Source organism: Condylostylus longicornis, unplaced genomic scaffold (genome assembly GCF_029603195.1).
Source record: "Condylostylus longicornis isolate FDR11 unplaced genomic scaffold, ASM2960319v2 ptg000030l, whole genome shotgun sequence".
Lineage (NCBI taxonomy): Eukaryota > Metazoa > Arthropoda > Insecta > Diptera > Dolichopodidae > Condylostylus > Condylostylus longicornis.
In genome coordinates, this window is record NW_026577999.1 from 11,119,203 (window position 1) to 11,144,804 (window position 25,602).

Genomic DNA, 25,602 nt, shown 5'->3' on the forward strand with positions numbered 1-25,602 from the left:
CAACGACCTAGTAATAGTAATAATAACATTAACAAGTGCATAGTATTCTAATGGAAATTATTGATGAAAAAAAAAAATAATTATTATTTGATTAGGGTTTAATGGAAGCTTACGTAATATATTTTTGATAAGAAAACTTAATCCTTGTTAATAACAAAAATGTTACTATTTTACAAAATGTTTACAGGTATTAGATAAAAAGATATTGTTATATAAGGCTCATTGTATGTTATCATCAAAAAGTGGAAAATTATGTGAAAAATTCTTTTGCTGAATGAATTGTGTTGTTAATAGAAGAGAATTTTAGTTTAATTATTCATAAAATAGGTTTCATTTAGAGAAAATTAGAACTATGTTAAAAAAGAATGGAAAATTTATAAATAAAAAAATTTTTTTTTCGAATAATATCAAGAATTTTCGGTTAAACAGCTTCTCACCACATGGCATTGGGGAAATTTACTCTATCAACTGCTTTCGGAGATATCGGTTGATTATTCGATCAATGATGTTTTCGATTTTGAAGACCGTTACCTGTAGAGCCCCTATAGAATATTTTATATACTAAATGCCCTGTGAATTTCAAAATTTTTCGCTCCGGTGAAATTGAAAATTAACATAAATATACTCTATATAGTACGTTTAAAGCGTTGAAATGTTGAATTTTGCAACATTTCTATTTGTTAGTAAATGAAGGGATTGGCTCTTGCAACCCAGATGTCAAGCGTTAGGCTAATAAGTGAATATTTCCATCATCCGTTTAATATCCAAGTCCTTTAACAAGTTTATATTACACACTTAATCGTTCGTTGTCTTTTTGCCAAGACAAAATGCCATAACCTCAGTACTGATATCGCTTAATGCTAGCAAAATTTGCACTCCCTCTTGTCCCTTTTCGGTCATGGAGTTGAGCTCTGAAAGTTTCTTGTCTACGTCGTTTCTCAACTCCCACAAATGAGAGTAATAGAAGGCAATCAATCTCTGTGATATGGGCTTCGGCTTCAATTGTATAAATTAAAATAAATTACCACACCGATTACCAGGTATAACTAATCAAATTGATTACTAAATTTTATAAATTCTATAAATTTCTTCTTTTCGGTCGAACACAAAAATTTTCCGATTCAAGAATTAAAGGGTTTATTTTTCAAAATTTTTCTATTTCTGACTCCGTTTATTCAGTATCTTGTGTATTTAGACTTATCTGTGTCTTATGTTGTATTGTGTTTATATAACAGTAAATATTATATCAACATTATGTAGATATTTTAATACCAAATATAGGCATTTTATAAATAGGTTACATAATAAAAATGGAATAAATATTAAAACAGAATCGAAAATATTATGTAAAATAGATAAACAGAATTTTCTTTTTCAATGGAAATCTTTTGACATCTATCTACTTTACATAAAAAATTGAAATTAAAATTTTTGACAGTTTGAAGAAAATTGCGATACTAGAGGCTTTTTTCTTTTACATTTTCTATTTTCATTTTGTAGATTTTTATAGAAAAGAGGGAGAAAATAAATTTCGGCTAAAGGGAATGGGATTATTTTTTTTTGTTATTTTATAAAATCCTTTATCAATTTTAGTGATTTTATATTTTATTTGTTTTATTGTTTTTCACCTTTTTCCTATTTATATATAAAATTTGTGTATGCAAACCACATTGAAGAAATTTTTGACATATTATTGTAAGGGCATTCCTTTTTGTAGATAATTTGAAAATTATTGAATTGTTAAAATTAAATAAAATCGAATAAAATATTGAATGTAGGTTTAATAGAATTCTAGGAAATTTTATGCATAATATGTTATAAAACTGAAAAATTGTGATATAGAAAATTTGGCGAAAATATTGCATTATTCTTCATTATTTGATCATCATAAATAATATAGTTAAGGCATTTAATATCAGATTAGATTCTAAAAATAACTTTGAAATTTCTATTGAAATCCAATTATTGATTTTAATAAATTATTTACAAAAATTATTAAAAGATTTTTATGAATACATTATTATATAAGTATATTGATTGTATTTACAGCAAATTATTTCTCTAGAGCAAAAATTTGAATCGTATGTTTACCACCGGGAATTCGTATGGATGTTCAGTAAATTGAACATCAGCTAAGAAGTAAATTTACATTTATCTCTTAGTAGATTGCAGATTTTAGATAGTACAGATGGAGTAAGAGTGCGCCAAGACCTACATAAATATGTGGAACAACCCTCTTACAGCACCCCTTCGAGGCCCACACCGTTGATCTAGGCCCATCATTCTAAGGTGATCCCTAAATTTGCAATACCCTGTTAGGACATCGATATAAATTCTCAACTGGTTTCTGTCCAGCCCTATAACTTTCCTGAAGCACCTCTGCATGTTCCTGTATAACTACGTACATAGGTATAAAATATCCTCTATTTATGTATTACTTTTATTATTGCTTAGAGTTATTTATTGATTTTTATTTAAATTAATGAGACCGAAAACAGATTAATATTGTCGACCGCAAAAATACTCTAACACGATATTATTTTGAATTAAAATTATCAATGAAAAAGAAAAATCTCAATCGAATAATTCTATAAAATTATTTCATGGATATTTAATTTGAATAGATTTCAATAGTGATAAGGATTTTGAAATTCACATAATACTTTCAACACGCCATTCGAATTTTAACCTTTTATGTATAAAAATTTACTGAATTATTCGGAATCATTTAAAAGCACTTTGATTTTAGTTGACTTTTTGTATTTATCGAAATTTATTGGGGTTTTTTTTTTGTCAAGTATTTTAATTTAATTTCGCTAAAATTTGTAAAAAAAAAAAAAAACAATTTTATTTTTTGAATTTTGCTTTAAAAAATAAATTTTTTTTTTTTTTTTTATTGTTGACACCGGTAAGGTTAAATTTAAATATAAAAACTTCAATTAAATTTATTAAATTTAAAAATTTTACAAGTTAACCTTGATAATGCCTTGTGAATTTTATTTAGATCTTATTCCTGTATATCTCATAGAAAATAATTATGGATAAAAGCTCGACACTTGAAAATATGCAATTTTACTTTATGAGTTTTTAGTACGACTCAATTTTTGTAAATTTTTTATTATTTTAATTCTTTTAGGGCGTACACCGGTAACACTCCAATCTATGCTTCGGATAAGCAGTATAATACAAAGCCACCTACCGAGAAAAATACGCATAATTATACTCATTTCAAATTTGTGGTTTTTATCAAAATTATGTTGGATGTGTTATACACTAAGTATGTTACGCGTTAACAATTTTATACGTTTGAAGTGTTATACTTTTCAAGTAATGTGTTATACGCTTAAAATATTTTAAATTACAAAATTATGTTGGAAGTGTTATACGCTAAGTATGTTACGCGTTAACAATTTTTATATGTTTGAAGTGTTGTACTTTTCAAATTATGTGTTATACGCTTAAAATGTTTTAAGTTCAGAGCATTCTATTTGTTTGTTCAAAAAGTTTTATACGTATGAAGTGTTACACTTTTAAAAAATTACAACATATATAAGACTGAAATTCTGAACAATTTGAAAAAGAGAGCTAGCCATTACTAAATTTTTAACAAAAAAAAAATTGAAATCACTATTTCTTTACATATACCAGTATAACAGTAAAACAGCTATCAACGTATAACAACTGAAATTCCTGATTGCTCTTTGTCGTAGGCAATAAATAAAAAATGAAACTGATGTAGAATTAGTTACACATTTTCCTATTTTATTTTTTTTTTTTTTTGGTAATATTTTTTTTTATCCATAATAGGGCATCATTTGGGACGTGCAACTTTCAAGGTTTGTAGGTATACTTTTTGTTTTGCTCTCTTATTTATTTTATTTATTTTTTTTTTGTTTTCTTTTGCCTTAAAGTAGTTAAGTTTTGTATTCCTTACAATATTTTATATAGAAACATAATGACAGATTTTGTATACGAGTATTTTAATATTGTTTTCTTAGACTTAAGATATTTTTTTGTTCTGTAATTTTCTTCTTTAAACTTTAAATAAAATAGAATTATGGCTAAAGTTTTGATTATTCTAAAGAATATTTTCTAAACTTTTAATTCTATTGGGATTTCGGATATTCTAAGATTTTCAAAATTTTCATAAAAAAAAAATAACAAAAAAAATTTATTTAGTCTCAATTTTAATCTACGTTTCCTTTTTTTTTATTGATTTGACTTTAAAAATTTTTACAAGAACTTTTATGGAATTAAAGTTGTAAAATATGATTTTAAAGTTTTTTGTACAAAATATTTTCGAAAAAATTTTTTTTTTTTTCGGATGACCTGTCTGTAGTTGTTATGGCATTTTTATGAGAATATTATTGGGGCTAAAAGTATTAACAATAAAATTGCAATAATTATTAGATAAAACGGTTGGAGATAAAAAATTTTTAAATAAAATAATAAGTTGACACGCGTATAACACAGTTGAAGACGTTGCGATTAACTTCAACAAAGAATAACTTTATCAATAGCTTCAGTAAAGAATTAAAAAAAAAAAAAATTCAATAAAATTTTCTGATTCCATGTCTTTTTATAATTTAATAAGTTATTAATTTAAATTTCACTTTGCAAAAATATTAATTTTACAAAATCGTTATTTTTTCCCGCAATCATTATATATAGTGAATGTATACATACATACTTACTTATATACTCTACAAAGTAATAATTTTTCAAATATTTATTTTTCATCGCTTACCATGCAATTATAACAGACGTAATAATATTACGTCTGCAAAAAAAAAAAAAAGAGAATATTCATTTTTTTTCCGTGTTATATCAAAGACTTAATACTCGTAAATGTTGTATAACAATGTTTATAATTATAATTATATTTAGAAACAGGTATACATATTACATATACTTCTACAGCAGCTGTTAATGTTCCATACCTTGACTAACCTTTATATCAAATACTTTAAATAATATTAAAAATAAAATACTCATTTAATATTCATATTGATTTTTTTTTTTGTATATATGTGTACCAACTTTGTACGTCGCGATTTTTTCATTTCATTGATTTTCATGTACAAAATTTTCATTGATAAACTTTTTGTCTAAGTTCATAGCATATATATATATTTAAAATGCCATGACAATTTTTTATTCATTAACAAAAATTATATGGTATAGTACAGTACAAGGTCATGAAAAAAAATGTGCGTGTTCTACAAACTCTCCCACGTCATCAAAACTGAAATTTTTTATAAATGGCATATAGAAAGCTTGGAGTTGGATCACCAAAGATTTACTTAAAAAAAACTTAAAAACGTTACTCGAAAATTTTACTCATCCAATCATGCGAAGTTATTGTACTAAGCCAATAAGAAGGCCTATCGGTAACCATAGGAATAACACCCCACAATTTCCGTAAAAATACCAGCCCCAGAAAACCGGAACCAATTAATCACCTTTGGCGACTCTCAAAAATGTCAATCAAAAGTTATTAAAAAATCACTCAAAAAAAAAAAAAATTACTCAAAAATGAGTTTTTTTTTTTTTTGTAAAACCTTCCTAAAGAACATTCTGGGTTAAAGCTAACTTCCTCGGAAAATCTGAAAAGTGTTACTTAAAAGTTTCCACTTTTGAAACCATCATTCAAAAAATCTAAAAAAATCACTCAAAAAAACAAAATTACTCAAAAGCGAGTTTTTTTTTCGTAAAACATTCCTAATGAACATTCCGGGCTAAAGATCTAACCCCCTACGAAGTGATAACGTTCAGCCGCACATTGCAAACTATCATTTATAACTTTCAGCTTCAAAAGGATAATGATAAGGAATAATAGTTTTCGATTACGCGACGCGACTCGTTGCAAAAGTCCTTAACTTTGAAAATTTTTATTGTGCATATGTATATGTGAATATGTTATTAACAAATGCAACGAGATTAAATCAAATTGAAATTTTTTCAAGTAATAATTATGAATTGACGGTTAAAAATAATTGTTTTTTTTTCGTTATTTATTGATTAATTGTGGGTAATGGGATAGCTCAATAACGTTTCCAAACTGTAAAACAGACGTGTATCAAATAATTTGTAATAAATAAGAATTTAACATGAACTTGGTTATAGTATAACATTAGATTACACATATAGTTGTGTACATTTACGCAGAAAATTTAATTATACGGAATACGAAGCATCTATTATAGCATAATAGAAATTTGGCCTTAAGGAAATCAAGTGGTATAAGTGTAAACCTCTTTACAATAAAATTTTCTAAGAATTGCTGGTGCAATGAACAGTTTTGCAGTTATGCGATACTGAGAAAATAAGAAGGAAAATATTTATTATTTTAGTGAATCCGGTTCCCTTCCCATCAGGTATCATCTTAAATTAGGATTTCACAAAATTTAAAATCAATTAAATTTTAGTTTTTCTCTCTTTGTCAAATGAGTATTTTTATTCTTTATTTTCAGAAAGCATTATGTTATATACGGCTGGCTAGTCACCTACCTAGTTAACTCTATGACGCTATGAAACTGGGGCGTAATATCATGCACTAGCCCTATGCTCCTCCTAGGGAGTGATGAAGGAAAAAAAAATTATGTTATACATGGAACGAGACACTGAACGTAAATAAAATACCCTTACAAAGTGTGAAATTTAATGTTCTAATTTAAGTATTTTTTGCGCATTGCAATTTTGAAAGCAACAACTCTGATATACATATAAAAGCAAGTTGTAAACTTTTATTAATATGTGAGTAAGAACATGATTTACGATTTAAGAAGATTTTTATATTACGATTAAGTATAACTATTTTCTTAATGTAAATCATCGTTAAATCTTAGTTATATAATATTCGCCACTTTATAATTTATTTTTATTCTTTTATATTATAAGTGTAGAGTGTTATAAAAAAGAACTACTTTAAAATTAAAATGAAAAAAATAAAATGCGTAGACGTTTTTGAAGTATTTTCGAAGAACATATACCATTTATGTACACATATTGTAATCTTGTCTACATACATTATATACACCATACATTACAAAGAAATGTAAAAGAAAATTATCGACCTCATGACAAGAACTTGTTGTAGAGCATAAAATCAGAGAGCAAACACAAAAAATATACGTAAATTTGTAAGGGAAAATAAAAGTAATAAAATATTGTGAGAGACAGTGGAAAATCTTGAAAATAAAGAAAAAGTAAAAACCCAAATACATACTAAAAAAAAATTGGTGTGGAAAATTCTTATATTTTCACTGTTTTTCTAAAAATACACATACATTTGCACATATTTATATATAGCTGAAATGCTTTACTTTTTTTTCTTCTAAATCATTTTTCATTTGAATTTTTGCTCTGTTATACCAATAATAGAGCTATGAATCCATGAATATGCATAGATACTATATAAAAATACAATGGGAATTTAGTAAAGGACTTCTTGTGATAAAATCTCAACTTCTTTTCAGATTTTAGTCATTTGTTATATAAGTGTTAAATAAATTAACGAAACGACGTGCATAATAACATCGTTTGAACATTTTATGAAGGATGTTTTTAAGAATTTAATGTATATTTATATAAAAAGCTAAATTTCGATAATAAAGTCACATCTGGAAATAAATGAATAATAAAACGAAAAACTATAATCAATAATATTAAAGTGATGATTTGAAAACCAATGATATTTTAATGTTTATATTATATTGTGTGTAATTTAGTGCTATTCTTTTGGAAATAAATGATAGAATTCTAGTCCTGTTTGTAAAGAGGATAAAGTTGTATTGGGAAGTAATTGCTTTTCCAAAAAAATATTTATTGATGATACGCTGTTGTTTCGGGTAGTTGTATGTACTACCTTATTACTTTTATATTTTGCATTCCAGGCTCCACTTCTTTTCACATTTTTTCAAATTCCGCTGCTTTTAAGCAGTTTCCTTACAAAAATTGGAAAAATAGTGCTTATATTAGATTTATTTTATATACGTACATTCGTTGGTCTGTTGGGCCGTCGGACTCTGTATTTCTTTGCAAAATTTCGACATTCTATTAAGACAGAAAGCTGAAATTCAGTATAATAAATAGAAAATTTTTTAATTACCCTCCCTCACTTTAAAAGTTTTAGTCCCTCAAAATTTTGAAAATAACATTTATTCAAACAGTAACAAGACAAAATGGCAGTTAAAATTACTAGTTGCTCAAACTCGTTTTTTTCAGAATATTATTGGCTCTTTTTTTTGAGAAGAAACTACTATAAACTGCTAGTATTTCCAAAACTCTATACAAGGAAATTGCATATTCATCTTAATTCACATCATTGAAGAACGTATATTCGGATAATGACCGAATTATTGTTTAATAATTAATGCTTCCTTTAATATTTTTGTCGTTTCCCCGTAAGGTATGCAATATTAAGGATTATTTTAAAATTAATTTTGCATATTAAGTAATTTAAGTAGAAGATTATTTTTAATTACTATTTTAAAGACTATCTTCTTTCGGAATTAAATTTAACAGAAAACTTATTCTGCTAAAGAAGTTATAGACAATCAGTGATTTGAATCATGCGTAACCGATTAAGTTACTCTATACGATTTTTGACTCCTTCTCTTTATTGAATTCGAATTTTTTTTTCCTTTTGTACTCCCTTTGGGAGCATAGGGCATTTACAAAGCTTCGCCATCTGACTCTGTTCTGCGCCATTTCTTTTATTTCGGACCACGTCTTACGAGCGCCCCATATCCCTTTTTCTACTGATCTGCGCCACGTTTCTTTGGGTCTGCCTACTCTCCTTTTACCCTGAGGATTCCATTCAAGAGCCCTTGGCGAAATACTACTTACTGGCCTCCGAACTGTGTGGCCTATCCAGCCCCACTCTCTTCTTCTGATCTGGGCGCATACTGGTTCCTGTCCCGTTAGTTCCCAGAGATCCTTATTGCTTGTAGTTCTCGGCCAGAATATTCCGCATATTATTCGTAGGCATTTATTTATGAAGGTTTTCACCTTATCTATATAGCTCTATACAGGAGCACCGATTTGACGCACGCGTCGAAGATTCTTATTTTTGTGCCCCTTGCTAAGTGACGCAGATTCCAAACCGCCCACAGTCTTTCGAATGCGCCCCTAGCAAACCGAAGTCTTTTCTCTATGTCTCCTTTAGCACCCCCATTTGTAGTAACTATACTATCCAGGTATCAGAACTCGGAGACATCCTCTATATTCTTGTTATTTATCTGCAGAGGGATCGTTGTTTGTTCATTAATTCTTAGGCATTTTGTCTTGTTTGTGTTTATACGAAGACCTAATTTCGCAGCATTTTGCTCCAGGCTTCTTATTTTTTATTGCATTTCGTTGTGTGTGAGAAGAGCTATATCATCTGCATATTCCAGATATTCCAATCTATTTGTGAGGGTCCATCTTATTCCTCTAGCAGTATTTGTTGTTTTCTTCATAACTTCATCAAGCACCACGTTGAACAGATGGGGGGACAGCGGCGAGTTCCATTCAACTGATTGTTCTGTGATTATACTTAATGTGTTAACCTGGTCGATACAGCTTCGTCCCCTTCTGAAGCCCACTTGCTCCTTCCCGAGGCCCGTTTCTGTTTTACTTTCTATTCTTGTGTGGACCATGAGTTCTAATACTTTGACAACAAAGTTCAATATTGTGAATTCGAAATTAGTGCTAACAAATATTAAGGTATTATTAACAGGACAGTTTAAAATTAAAAATGTAAAATTATTTATATAAAATTGTTCAATTATATGTCCTTTAGGCTCATATTTCAATTCCATTTCAAATTATTTTTAAAGTGTTTATTCAATTTTAGATGTAATTACATTGAAGTCACGAAGTTAATTCAATATTCTTAAGAGATTTTTTACTTGTAAAAGTAAGAATCCTCATAAAATTACACATCCACAATTATGTATATAGGTAACATATTTTTATAACTATATTTTTACATTACATTAGTGTTATTATACTATTGTATATATGTTTGTATAGTTGTCTTTATTAATAATTCAATGAAACACTTTGTATGGAAGTGTATACTATCCATTTCAGTTTAAATGAAAATTTATGAAAAAGTGGAAACAAAAAAATGTAGAGTGCTTTAATAACATGTTTTAGTGAAAAATATAAACAAAAAATGAAGAAATCTGGAGGATTTTGAACTTGTACGAGATCTACTACTTCACTTTTGTTTTATTAATTGTTGTTGTTTTATATCTCAGATATTTTAACATCTTATTATTCAAAAACATTTCAAATATAATAGTACACAATGTGTAAAAAATGTTATACAGTGTATAACATTTATAACAGGATATCGTTAAACTTAATTTCAGGATCACAAATTCAAAATTTTAAATTCAGCGGAGTGAAAGCTCAACTTGTATTTCGATTTATTGGCTCTTGAGTATTTAGAAATTTATTTTAAAGATTTTGGTTTTTGTTATAATCTTGCACAATATATATAAATATTCATTTTGGAAATATATTTTATAGCTATAAGAGAAGGCCTGGTTTCGCATTTTTCAATTTTCTGAAAAAAGTTGCGAAAATTTCTAGGACGCTTTTGGAATTTACGATTTATTTTAACGGTTTATTTCAATCGAACTCTACGTATATTGTTGAATTTATAATTAACTGAAAAAAGCAATATAGATAGAGAATTTCTATATAAAGGTTTCCGAGGATGATCTTTACATTGTATATTGATCCAGATCCAAAATCGTTGGGAAATTTTTTCTGCCCCTAAAAGCATGCAATAAAATAGTTGCATGTTATTAATTATTAGTTGTTTATTTTATATCTATAACAATTAATATAGTAGTCATTATAGGTAATTCATTTAAATGCAGAAAATTTTCTAAAAATAAATTTTGAAAAAGTTTTTAGAATAACAATTTGAGTCAATATAAAAATAATATAAAATTTTTTTTAACAACTTGTTACCACATCCTGTTCGGTATATTGTCATGAATAATATCAAAAATAAAGAGAAATATAATATACATCGAATTTAGACACGCACAACTATTAAATGTGAATATGTATGTATATAGTGCACATATGTATTTAAATGTATTCAAAAGAAGACTGAAATTAGCGTTGGCTGTTTGTATTTAATTTTATAAAGACTTTCATTGACTTTCAATAAACAAAGTTAAAAAATAATTTTAACGACATTTAAAAGGATGAAAAATATTCATAAAAAACTTATAATGGTCTTTATATATAATTAAATAATGTAGGCCCGTGTACAGGTACGTGAACATCTTTGATAAAGAAATTTTTTGAAAAAATATTAAGTATTAAGTTTAAAATTTAAAAATCAGAAAAATTTACAGAGTAGTAGTTTAAAAATTACTTAAGAAAAATATTTAAATAAAATCTTAGCAAACTGTAGCTGACAATATGTAAAACTGTGAAGAACGTTCTAAGCTGTAATGCAAATTTAGTGATTTAATGTCAAACAGTTCGAATAAACGGTTTTCTCGTTCCAAAATTCTTCGAACATTCTGAAATATTATTTTAAGTTGCACTGAGATTTTTATTTACAGATTTGGTTATGGTGATGGTATACTATTGTTTAATTTAGTGTGGTTAATTATGAATAGGTATGATATGAAAGTATGAATGTGTATGATTAAATAAAATCAAGATTTTAAGGACTGAAGTAGATATGATATTTTTAGTTTTGCAACTATCTACTGCTTGATTTTGCAATCGTTACGCGTACATCTAAGCTAGTAAGCTATTACGTCAATTCAATTACAATGTTAAAAAAGTTTGATTACTTAATTACATGCGATCATACAGTTGTCTCACACATACAATTTGAATTTAAACTTCTAGAATACAAATAAGCAATCAAACAGTTACGCATTTCCACAATTCTCTTTATTTTAGAATTAATTCGAAACCTTTGCTTAATTCAAGACCTTTGCTTAATTCGAGATGAATTCCAATTATTATAAGAAATAGACAATCAATGCATATAGGTTATCATTGCCTTTCTATGAGAAAACTCTATGGACAAACATAAAACAATCAAAATTTATAATTATTCTAAATAATTGTTTTGTGCATTGCGAAAACAGAGCTAATTTATTTTGTCATTTAAAGTACAAGAACAATTACTGGCAAAGTAAAAGAATTATTTTTGATAGGGACAAGAAAGATTGGTAACAATTTTTAAGAAACGTTGTTCTAAAATAGTTTCCCTATAAAATTATTTTGTTAGACGCTATTCAAATTTTTTTATTGATTTGTTTTATTGTTATATTAAGGCACTAAATCAATATAGCACATAGAATTTATTTCGTTAACTTCGATTATTGAATATGAAGGAATTTAAGGAAAACTTTTCGTTGTGACCTATAATAAAACTATGTAAAATCAATTTATACCACAAATTTCTGCTGTTATCGTCATTTCTTACTGGTTTCCAGTTGGTTAAACTTCTTATTTCATTAAAAAAGTAGTTGTTTTGTTTTTATCTCTTATTTTCAAAACTGTTTAATATTTTATAGTTGCTTAGAGTTTGTTTTATACTAGTAAATGTTTTCTATACAATACGAATTAAGAAACGCAATGATGTCTATTGGTTATGTCTAGAACCATTCAATTTCAAATAACACACAAATTTTTATGTCAGTTATCCTTTAATATCCTCCCTATTCTTCGATTCGTTTCTTTTTATTTTCATGTTCTTGTAAATATTTTGTATGTACAAACTTGTGGTAAAAATAAAATAAACATCGAAATTAAAGAAAAATTTTATAAAAATATCGTTTGGCAACTATAGAAATTCTTGGAATTTTCATTCAAATAAAAATTACGGTTCTTATGTACTTGGTACAATTTTGGATGAAATTTTCTTTTTCATTATCGTTTTATTCTATTACCAGAATATAGGTATAGGTATACACATGTATACATAAAAATGTACAAGTTTTACTTATATAATTTGAAGTGAGAAAAAGGGAAACGACCATTTAGTTTCGAAGTGTGAATAAAATATTTTAGAAATTTCTGCTTTTTTTCTGCTCTTTAATAAAATAATGTACAAAAATTTTATATATGTTGGTATTATACACATGTATGTATGGTACCTATGCTGTCGTCGTATACAGAAATTTCAAGTTCAATTTGAAAAATTTGAAATTTTATTTATTGTGTTGTTTGAAGCAACAATTTTTATTACATTGTTTGTTGGTAAAATTAAAAATAAAAATTTTTATTGCTTCCCATTCTTATTTTAGATTTTCGAACTTTTCATTTATATTTAAAGGAATATTAACTTAAAAATATTTTATAGTGGTGTCAATGGTAGTCTAGTAATTTATCACTCTTGAACATTTGATACCTTAGCAACTTATTGTGTTAAAAATAAAAATTACTTTACAAATTTTCTAAAAAAAAAAAAAATCGGAATCTGAAATTATAAAATTATTTTGAGATTTCAATAAAATCCTTAAAAAATCTTTTTCCAAGTTCAAATTAGTACAATTGTACCAAGGGTTTTGTAATGGTAAAAATTGCGTTGTATGAAAAATTCTTAAAGTCTTTAATTGCGTTTTTTTGCTAAACTAGAATCGATGGCTCGTTTTTAAAAAAATATTTCTATTTTTAACGCTTTTCCAAAAAAATATGTGGAAAAACTTTCATTTTATCCGTCCATCTGTCCGTGGACATGTTTATATAACTTTATCTCACTGAAAATGGTGAGGCTGATATTTCATGCGTACATAGGTTTTTACTAGAAACTTACTTAAATAGAAAAAAATTTTTACCTATCCCCCTACCTCAAAAAATTATAGCCACCTAAAATCCTAAAAATGCCATTTTTAAACGAAACGCAACGAAACCATAAGCATTTTTCAAATTGTACAAACGCAGTGAAGTAGTAGCAGGCTTCCTATCTCGTAGCGTACCATATTTGAACTTTAAAAAAAAAAAATGGCTCTTAAAATTCATCGTTATTTAAAATTAATTTTTTCCAAATTTTTGGTATCGTTTTTCTTCTAGACCCCAGATTGTATAGAAGTCCGAAATTTTGCAACTTTTAGACAATGATAAATTTTTTATTTCGTTAAAAGTAAAGCTTTTTTCACCTCCATCCCCTCTCTAATTATCGCCTTTTGAAATTTGTAAAATTTGTAATTTTTGGCAACTTATATTTCCGAAGCTGTAAGCTTTTTCAAACTTCTGTAAACGCAAAAAGCTAACGGTAAATTCTATGCCATTAAAAAATAATTCGAGGTTAACGCCTATTTGAATTTTTTTTGTGTTTAATTTCAAAGATTGCATACATTGCTCATCCTAAATATATGCAATTTTTGAAAAATGTTCGTATATGAATGAAAATAATTTTAATAGTGTTGAAGCAGTATTGAAGGGAATCACTTGTTGAAGGGAAAAGTTCTACATTACAAATCATTGGTTTGACCCAACTTTATTTTACTAAATATCAAAAAAAAAAAAATTTTCTGACTTAAAAATGGACAACATTAAATTGGAATTGATATGCTATCCTTTACGGGTCCAATTTAAATTGAATAAATTATGTAGAAAAATTTCATTTTGTTATATACTCAAATTTCAATTAAACTAGATAGTGTCGTTGTATTTAATATGGTGACTTAATAAACGACCAGATTTATTTTTGTAATTTTCATTCGAATTTCAATGTTGTGCTTTAATATTAAATTAAATTCTTAGGTAAAATGGAATTTGGTAAAGAGTATTGCGAGTTCACTATAATTATTGTAACTCAACATTTTAGATTTTTTATTATTTCAACAGTAGGTAATAATATTTTTTAAATTTCTTTGAAATCATTAAAGTGTAATATTATAAGACTGCTGATCCTTAAGCTTTAGGTAGAAAATTAAAAAGAATTTTTTGAATTTTTTTTATACAAACTTGAATTTTATATAAAAACGTTTTGTGATGGCATAATTTCGGGAAAATTTTCAATAACATTTGATATTTTATAGCATTGTATAAAGTTGAGTTGTACGATATGAAAATTTTATATTAAAAGAAAAATTGTTGAATTAAAGAAGAAAAAAAAAACAAAATTCTCTGTTTTTTGTTTTTTAATATTAAAAAGTCTGGAGACATCAATGACAAGAACTGATTAATCAACAAGTTGATTCCATTTTGTTTTCTTGAAATTCTGATTATGTACATAAATATACATACGTATATATATATTTACATATTATTTTAATATGACATTTATTAATATTTTAACCTATATATACATTATGACCTTATCTACATTATAATTCACAAGATTTATGCTATAATACGATATTACGATATACATAATTATTTATACACATTTGAATATCTATGTAGGAATAAAAAAAAGAAAATTCTTCAAAGTAGGTCAAGTTGAGTGTCATCTTTTGATATGATTTTGATAAAATTTATATATGTACATAAGTATACCCACATAAAATTACAATATAAATGTGATTTGCCTTATGGTATTTCAGCCTACAAAAATGCTAAATTTAATATCAAATTTTCTATATAAATAAGTGGGAATTACGATAATTATGCATTAATATCAAAAATTTTGCATATAAGAAGATTTAGATTTAAAATTGAGAGGGAATAACAAAAAATGTTTGTTTAAGTTTAATTTAGTAAAAGCAGGAGATAACGTACTATTACAAAATTTAAATTCTGTGTACTTAAATCTATAATCAAGTATAATATAAAAATTTAATTGAAGGTGGTTTATTCCGAAATGGTCAAATTTAAAGGAAAAATTGTTTATTTGAATCGATAAATCAATCATTCCCATTTCCTTTTTATTTCATGCATAATTTCTTAGCATTTCGGCAAGACTACATTTAAAATCAAATTTTATCCAAAACTGTAATTGATTATCGATTCCTACATTAACGGGACATTTGACATATGGAATTTTTATTGAGTATTTGACGAAATGACGCGTAATTATACATAAACTATTTGCTAAAACTAATTGTTATACGCATTGTGTGTATATTTATAGACTAAATACATATAATTCGGATAGAATTTTGACCTTTCATTAAACCGTTATGACCCTCAAAACAATATTAACAAAATTTTATAAATGAGATTAATTAAATTTTTTATTTATTTTTTTTTATGTAGGTTTCTACATGTGGGTATTTTTTGGCGGATTGGTGTTTGTTATTACGAATTTGCTTTCATTAAAGAAATTTATGAGCTTTGCTAAATCACAAATATTTAAAGATTCTCTTTATTATATGAAATATAAAATTTCACTAAAATTATTTAGAAAAATTATTTTTATTAACAACTAACAGAAATTATATTTAAACTTACTATGGTGTTTAATTTTTGTAATTCTAAGGAATTAATTAACTTATATACACTATTGTAATGGTTTACAAAATTTTTTGAAAGAAAAGCTAAATTTTCACAATTTCTATTTATATAGCGAAATCAGAAAAAAATGGAATAAAATTATGTTAAACCTATTTAAGGAACATAGTTATAACTAAATTGGATAAATAGTACTATGTATACTTTCTAAGAAAATAAAAATCTAATAGAATGTTAGACACATACATATAAATAATGTCCTATTTTTGTATATACCTATAATATCCTATGTTAGTATACTACATATACATGGTGATTTTTGTACTATGTCTCTTGTACCATAACGGATTTATGAACACTTAATGAAAACTTAAATTAAAGCTAAAACAACTGGGAAAAATTCTGTAAAAAAAAAATTCATAAATTCAAAAAATTTCATACGAAATAACCGGGTTATATCATTTTCAGAAGGGAAGTACTCGTAACAAGCAGAATAACTGGGGTAAGTAAAAAGTTCGTGAAAATTGGTTAAGATCTGTGTACCTCGGAAATCCTTGAGATATGGCACCAACTCCGGAACAAAAGTTTTACCCATTTTCGATCCTTCAACTAATGGCATATATTGTTGTATATCTTTCTGAATCACCCTGTATATACGCATATTGTGGGATAGAAACACAATAAAGTAAAGGAAAAACTTTCCTAAAAATCTTAATTTATTTTTAGAAAATATTGTACATATTTGCAGATCCATTTACAAATTTATTTTCACAAAATTATTTGGTTTTATGTTTTTCAATATGCTTGTACAAATGTGTACGCTATAAACATTATATTCTATAAGTAATAAATAATTATAAATCCCTACATAATCTGTAAATAAAATATAGACTAGAAAATACCTTTAGGACATTCAGGAGACTTAGATGACCCTAAACGATAGGAACTCAGTAAGGCTAGTGTTAGATTTGGGATTTTTGCCATTTGTTGAGAGGGTTCAAAACGATTCTGAATAATATTTTTTTGGATGATCAAAGTTCACATTTACATCATATGTACATAAATTGAACTCGTTCTCATATACACAATAATTTTATACATAAATATGATTGAAATGCTTGTTACCAAAAATACTTCAAAAATCTTAATAAAGCTTTGTGCAATAAAATTTTGAGATTTTAGGATTGAGAGTTTTCATTATTTTTTGTTTTTTGTCTATTCCAACTCAAAACACACTTTTTTCTTCGCATTTGTAAAGAAACTAATTGCGATATGATTATGAAAATGTTCATGCATGTAAAAATTTTTGTCTTGTGGCATCTGTTCTTAATATAAAGCAATTTTTATGACTAAAGATCTTACATATTATAAAAGCAATGAAAATATTTATGAAAATTCCATGAATTTAATATAAAAATGGGAATTTAAGTTTTACTTGTATGCTCGTTTATAGAAGAATTATTTATTTTTTGTAGTGAAGTATTCATTTTGTAAGGATGTTTTTGTATTCACAAAATTTCAAAGAAACAAACAAGTTGTCTTACACAATTAGTCCAAGTGTTGCCAAAAAATGATGAATTTTACAAAATTTGGTAAAAAATTGAGTAAATCAGTATTAGTTCTACAATGAAATAAAGATCGTTGTAATAGTAATTATAGTATGTGGAAGGATTGAATAGAACTCTGGGTAATGTTTGAAATAAGGGTGGAAAATAAATGAAAACAAAATATACCGTAGAGTTAACCAATGAAACAAGACGAAACAACATAAAGCCACTATTTGAGCAAAAGCTGAATACAGAATTAAAAAGTTTCAGGGGGTATTAGTACACATATAACATTTAGATTAAATATTTTATCTTAAATTTATTGATATTATAGGCATGTGGACTGCTTTACGTAGCTCATCCCATTTTGAGTCACATTTTCTTCTATTTCGGTGTAATTGCGATTATACGTTAATTAGTGCTTCCAAAAACCCCAATTGATGCAAGATTTTCATTAAAAACAAGACATTTGTTAAAGAAATATTAAGAAATTTTAGGTTTAAGAATAAAATTTTAATAAATTTATGATAATTTTTTATTCACGGCAACACTAATTTATAATTTATATAACATGTATTGTTATAGCCGTTTGTTAATGTACGCAATATCATTTTACCTATACATGATATTATGAAAAGAAGAATAAATTTCTTGACCTTAAGTAATTATCAATTCTTAAAATTTTTAATATACGTGGTTGTTGTACATTATATTAAATTTCAAACTACTTTTTACATGCTAACAGACGTGTATTAACGATTCTCGAAAAAAAAAAATCGTATGATATATCAGACATTAATGGCTTCCATTATAACTTACATATTATTATTATATTCATATACATATGTATATAGAGGCATGTGTACAAAATATTTTTACGATATTAATTTCCAAGTATAATCTATTTTAAATTATTGAACGTTTAGAATGTTTATTATAAGATTGTGTATGAATTGTTTGATTATTGATATATTGGACAGTGTCTATATGTAATAATAAAATTATATTGGAATAATTCAGAGAATTTTAAAGGATACAATTTTTTGCTTCATAAAATAACGTGATATAATTTTAATTTGAAAAATATAAAATTAAATAATGCTATTTTGGTATCATTTTTGTTGTTGTTTTCCTGTAAAATAATATTGCGAAAATACTGACGTATACTTTTTCGATATTAATATATTTTTAATATTAATTCAACTATTTGAAATATTGAATTTTTCCTGCCCGAAAGGGTTAGGTAAATAATAGTATTTTTTTTGACATTTCCATAAAACATAACAACCGTATAAATTTTAAAATACTCCTAAAACTATTGCGCTGTTCTTTATACTTCATATTGAATATTTTTGGAATAACTGACTGCTAATGAGTATTTTCGGAATGATACAATTAATTTTTATTAGTTATAGAAAAGCGAAGCTCTTCAAACTGGACTCGAAACTTCTTTCTAGGCGGACACTCTATCAAATGAGCGACAGAGATATGAAGAAATTGCCGGCCAATTGTTCTTTACATTGCGTTATACAGTAATTTGCATGATTATTAAGTATTGTTTCTCATGTAAACTACTTACAATCTTCTGTTTGAAGCAAACAATGAGAAGAACATATAAGTAGGTATTGTGCCTATTACACTATATTGATATTGTAACTAATTACATATATAACGTGTAGTTTTTATTATTAATTCTTATAAGAATAATTAATGGAAGTTGTGAAAGTATCTTTTTATAGAGTTTTTTCAAATTTTATGAAATGTATAGGAACTTTCTAGTTAAAAAAGCTTCAATTATGTAAATTTGGTTCTTACTACAAGTCTATATTCAGCTGGCTTCTATGAAAAAAGAACTCAAATATAATAAATTTTAAACAATTCTGTCATAGTGAATTCCTTATGTAAATGGTCACCAATCTATAATTCTATAGTTCTTAGTAAAAGTCCAGTTGCCCAGACCTGAAATATCCTGAGAATGAGATCTGAAAATAAAATTTGATATTAAGTCAGAATAAATTCGAATACATATTCTAATGAAAATCGATTTCTGCATGTGGTACCTATTTTTTCAAATTAATTGCTATTTCTATATTGAGAAATTTTAGATTTAAATAAAAGCTGTTAGTCAGAGTTATGTATTATCATGCCACTGAAGTGGAAGGAAACTGGTAGCATATAATAGAGAAAGCATGTAATATGAATAACAGATGTTAACAGATAGCTTATAATATGACCTTAAGAAATTAACGAGAAAAGCATAATAATCCTACATATTAATATTGATGTGAAGACTTTTATAAAATTTTTGATGGCATTTCAAAATTCTTTAAGCTTTCATACCATTTCTTTCCTCTTAGCATTTGTTTTTCTCTTAAGATTGTATCTTCGTTTTCATTTAACTACAAAATTTTTTGCGTTTACTTGTAAATCAAACTTTTTGTACAAATTTCAAATTTAATAATTTTCTTTTTTCTCGTCTTTTTCTTCTTCCTTTGGTGACATTATATTATATTTTATTTTCCAAATTTCAATCTTAAAATTGTGATTTTTTATTTTTTATTTTTTAGTGGTACTGAAGATGGAAAGCAAAAATAAACTTCAAATAAATGAAGAAAAATATTTAAAAAAAAAAAAAACTTATGTCCTTGTTTCTTTTTCATCCGTTTGGGTTATTTCCTGGGCGACAAGTTCTTTACATTATAGTATTTTATAAATCTACATATACATATACATACATATATATAGTGTACATTTATCTTGACAAGAACATTAAATGTTAATGGTCATAAAGGTAAGAAAGAAATAATATTTTTTTTCCGCTTTAAACATTATTTATTTTGTAACAAAATAACAATGTTGTAGGACAGTGTATATCTATGTATAAGTATAATGCAGGTGTACATTTTTAAAAGGTAAAGTTTTCAAATACACAAAAAAAAAGAAAATTTAACCAACTGGGAAAAATGAAATAAAAAAAAAACAAACAATTTTATAAAAGTGCAAACAGGAATTATTTTGGTTCTCTTAAATAAAAAGTCAAAATTTAAAATAATGTTTTTTTTTATCTAGTTTTCTCTTTAGTGTTACTAGATTTAACATAATAAACTTTCGAAAAATTTTTTTATGTTATGTGATTTATAATATTACATTTTCCATATATAGGATGATCCTTTTTAGTTGCCTGATGTTTCACTTTTGAATTCATTGCAGTTAGTAAACTCAAATAAGTCAAGCTGGACTTGCAATATCACAGCGCAAAGACTGGTTCCCTATCAATCAGGAATAATCAACAAATATTAATCAGGAATATTCAACAAATATTAATTAATTGGTTGGTAAGAAATCACTTTCACCGCCTTCACTAAATTATTTTATTTTAAGAGATGAAAAATCTTTTATAAGAGATGAAAAACCATTTCTCATCGATTAAATCCTTAGAAAATAATGCACAGCGTGTTATATTGCATAACTCAACACATATATTCCGACAGAAATTGATTAGAAAGTAATTCAAAATTTGATTCTTTCAATGGGCCGTCTAAGATACAATCATTGTTAATTTATATCACAGCAAAAAATGTCAACGATTTATTTTATCCACGCTTCAGAGAAATCCACGCTCTTAAGAACTTCACGCTTAGAGAAATAAAGGCAGGTGTGCCTCAAGGCAGTATATTGGGCTCAATGTTGTACCTGCTTTACACGAGTGATTTGCCACAAATAGAAAATGCTACGGTAGCCACTTTTGCTGACGATACTGCAATATTGGCAGTAGGAGCAAACATTCGCGATTCGACAAAAAAAATTAACTTAAATGACTCCACAAATTAACTTAAATGGAATGAACGTAGCGATCCATAAGTCAGCAAAATACCTAGGAATGACTTTAGATGTCAAGCTAAGGTGGAAAGAGCATATAAAGAAGAAACACATAGGTCGTAAGCCCAATTTGGCAATTGATAATAAGATATTAATTTATAGCCAAATCATTATACCAATATGGCTATATAGCATTCAACTGTGGGGTTGTGCCAAGAAGACTCACATTAACAAAATTCAAACCTTCCAGAATAAACTTTTACGGGGCATGGCAAAAGCACAATGGTATATATGTAAGAGTGATATCCACAGGGACTTAGGAATTCCTTTGGTTGTAGATGAAATTAGGAGTTGTGCTACAAATAGTTGTTGGTCTGTAGGACCAGTTTTATCCGTTCAGAGTTTAGGTGATTTTTTAGGGTAGGAGTAAAAGGCAGATAGCGCCTTCACTCTTCGTCTTTCGAGATTTTTTCACCTAGTAAAAAAAAAAAAAAAAAAAATTATTTTATCAATTCCAATTGCAATTTTTCTTAAAATTCAAAAATCGAATGCTTAAAATAAACACCCTTTCGTAAATAAAAAAACATTTTATGTACATACATACTCGTAATGTATAAAAAAAATTTTCTTAAAATTCATTACTATGTGTACATTTCTTTTATTATAGTACATATACATACATAATACATGTATATATATAAAATGACGAAAACTAAACTTAAAATATTATAATGCAGAAAAATTTTCTATTTAAGGAAAAGGATATTTTATTTTTATATATATATTATAGAAAATTGGGCGTTTCTTTATAAGTAAAGTGTCATGCCATTAAATATAATATTGTATAGTAATAATAGTTCTTAAGTTCTAAGATAGACAGTCATAATAATGTCCTTGAACAAAATAAGAAATGAATGCCCTTTTTATTTGAATTCTATATAAAGGCTATTTACAATAGACATTTTTGTATTAATTGGACAATTTTATTGAAGTTTTGAAATTGTGGCCAAGTCAAATTATTTACATTTTATAAAATATACCATATTAAAGCTATTTGAGTGTCAAATAAACTCGGATAGAAGTTAATAATATAAAATTGTTGTAGATATTTGTAAAGGAACGCATAGACAAATGATACTATAAGAACATTTTTTTTTTCTGAACTTTATTTCTGTGTTGTTGAATGATGTTGTAATTTTTACACCAAAATTTTCAAAGAACAATTCTTGCTTAAAGTTTTCATATGTGGAAGAATTGTTGAAACACACCATATAAACTCAATATTACTCATAAGACTAGAATATTACAAAATGAGAGCAGTTGCATTATTAAATTGAAGTATTGACATTATATTCATGATTTTCTTTCTACACATATTTAAAATTAAAAAAATGCTATACACTAGTTTACTTGTTATGGTTAGCAACAATAAGTCTATAGAAGATATAGTATAGCTCTATTTTATTTACACTAGATGCACCATATTTTTCGTATTATTTTAATGTTTAAAAAGATATACTTCGATCATATTAAAGATAATATTTAATAAGAATTTCTAATATAACATTTTTATAAATATATACGTACATATACATTTACATATCTATATACATATATACATGGTGTGCGAGATTAAATCATGTACTGTAGAGGCATGATAAAAAAGACTCAGAAGAACAAATTATTTAAGGGCAGTTTTCTGTTTTTATTAATTTTTTCGTGCTATTTGGCACAATATTATCTTAAAATAGAAGGTGCCTAACATAAAGATCAGCACCTCTTACTCAACCAGGAAAAATGCCATCTTAAATAAAAGGAGAAAAATATCCACGTATCATCGGAATGTAAAAGGTTCTTATTTTAATTTTTATTATCCTACTTTAAGAACATCAACGATGTTCCTCTGACGCACCTTGTATTTATAATAGAACTGTATTAGAATTATAAATCAAATATTGTGCATACACACATAATTTGACTTTCTTATATTCCGACAATATTGCCTTGCAACTACTGAATTCATCTACATATATATACATAAGTATGTATTTTATGATTTTATATAATATATAGATTCATGTAATAAACAAAGTACGGCACATATTTCGTCTAATATATGGAAGATTTCTATATAATGTTTGTTAAGCAAGTATTACTGTTCAAATAATGCTTCAAGTATATAAATAATTATGCATTTATATTTTAAAGAATGTGATTTAGTTGTCACTGATTTTATTTCACATCATAAATATTATTATAAAAAAGAAAAGCACTATGAGAAACATTCATCACAGCATCCATATTATGATAAAGTCATTTTGAACTCCAGATATACGAGTAGTGTCATTTTTAATAAATTATTCTTATTATACTACAATGCACTTTATTATAGTAGTGAAACTATAAAAATTTGTGATATGTAAAATAATGAAATAAAAATGTATGGCATGTAGGTTATGTGGTATGATGAATTATTGTGATGTAACAAATGATTTAAGTGATAAATTAATGAATAATTTTCTTTGGTTCGCAGTAATTTTATCAATGCTGTGAATAAATTGTTCAAGAACACATATAGAGAAGGTCAACAATGGGAAAAACGTGCATTCGATGAAATTTAAAATGAACGTAGCAGTTGATTATTGACGTAAATCGTTTATACATTATGAGTGCTATGAAAAAATATGACAGTTTATTCAAAATTCAAATTTTCAGAGATTTAAAAAAAATAGACTAGAACCTGCATTAGGTTTTGGGCAAAAACTAAGTTTGTATCATATTTTAAGATAATTTTGGAACTAATTTTAATGACTGAAAACCGTATCTGTCTTATTCATTCTGAACTAAAGAATCATTATTGAATTTTAAAACACAGAAAGAAAAAATATTGAAGTTTTCACTAAAAATGCTAAATTTTCAATATTTTTTAAAGTCATTTCACATAATACGTACATTTGTATGCAGTTATAAGAAAATATTTTGGATTTTTTTTTATTTTCAATAGCACACGCCATACCAATAATGCTTGCGTTAGATCAAGTTAAATAAATCTCTTTTCTGTGAAAATCCTACATACATATTTAATTTCATTGTTAGCTTATTTTTAGTTTCGATTTGAAAATTACATATAAGATCCTATAAAAATATCAATTTTTTTAAATTGGAACAGGATCTTGTGTTTGTAGAATTTGATTAGGCACTTTCCCATCGGCGATTATCATCAGACAAGTGATCACCTTCTATATTAATTCTTATGTCCAACAAATTGTCTAATTTCTGAAAATTAAAAAAAGAAATAACTTGGTAATTAAAGAAGGGTTTTTTATAGACTTGAAATCATTGAGTATATATACTTTGTACAAATATATAGAAATATGCGTTTTTGATATTATATAAAAGAAAATATTTAAAAATATTTTTACTGAAATTTCTCGTAGGTTACTGTGACGTAATTTTTATTTTTTTTTTTTATTTTCCACAATCAATAATCAAACTTGATGTCCTTAAATAAAATTTATGTCTTATATCAATAGTATAATCTATATGGGTATATGTATATAATATATTATGTAAATAATATTTATATATGGGATATAATAGATTTGAATTGAGTTTTGTTTGCGTAGGTCTTAAAATGTTTATATTTTGTAGATATTATTAATAAAATTTTAAAATAGATTTTTATTTTTGTTTTTATTTTATAGTTTAGCTTCATTACTTGAATTGTTGATATTTTTGATATTTTTCTATGTAGAATATAAAATTTAAATACAGAATTAAATTAATTGTTTATCTAGTCTAGTATATAGCAGAGTATCAGTCTAGTATAGCAGTGTAGTATAAAGTGTATATAACGTAGTCT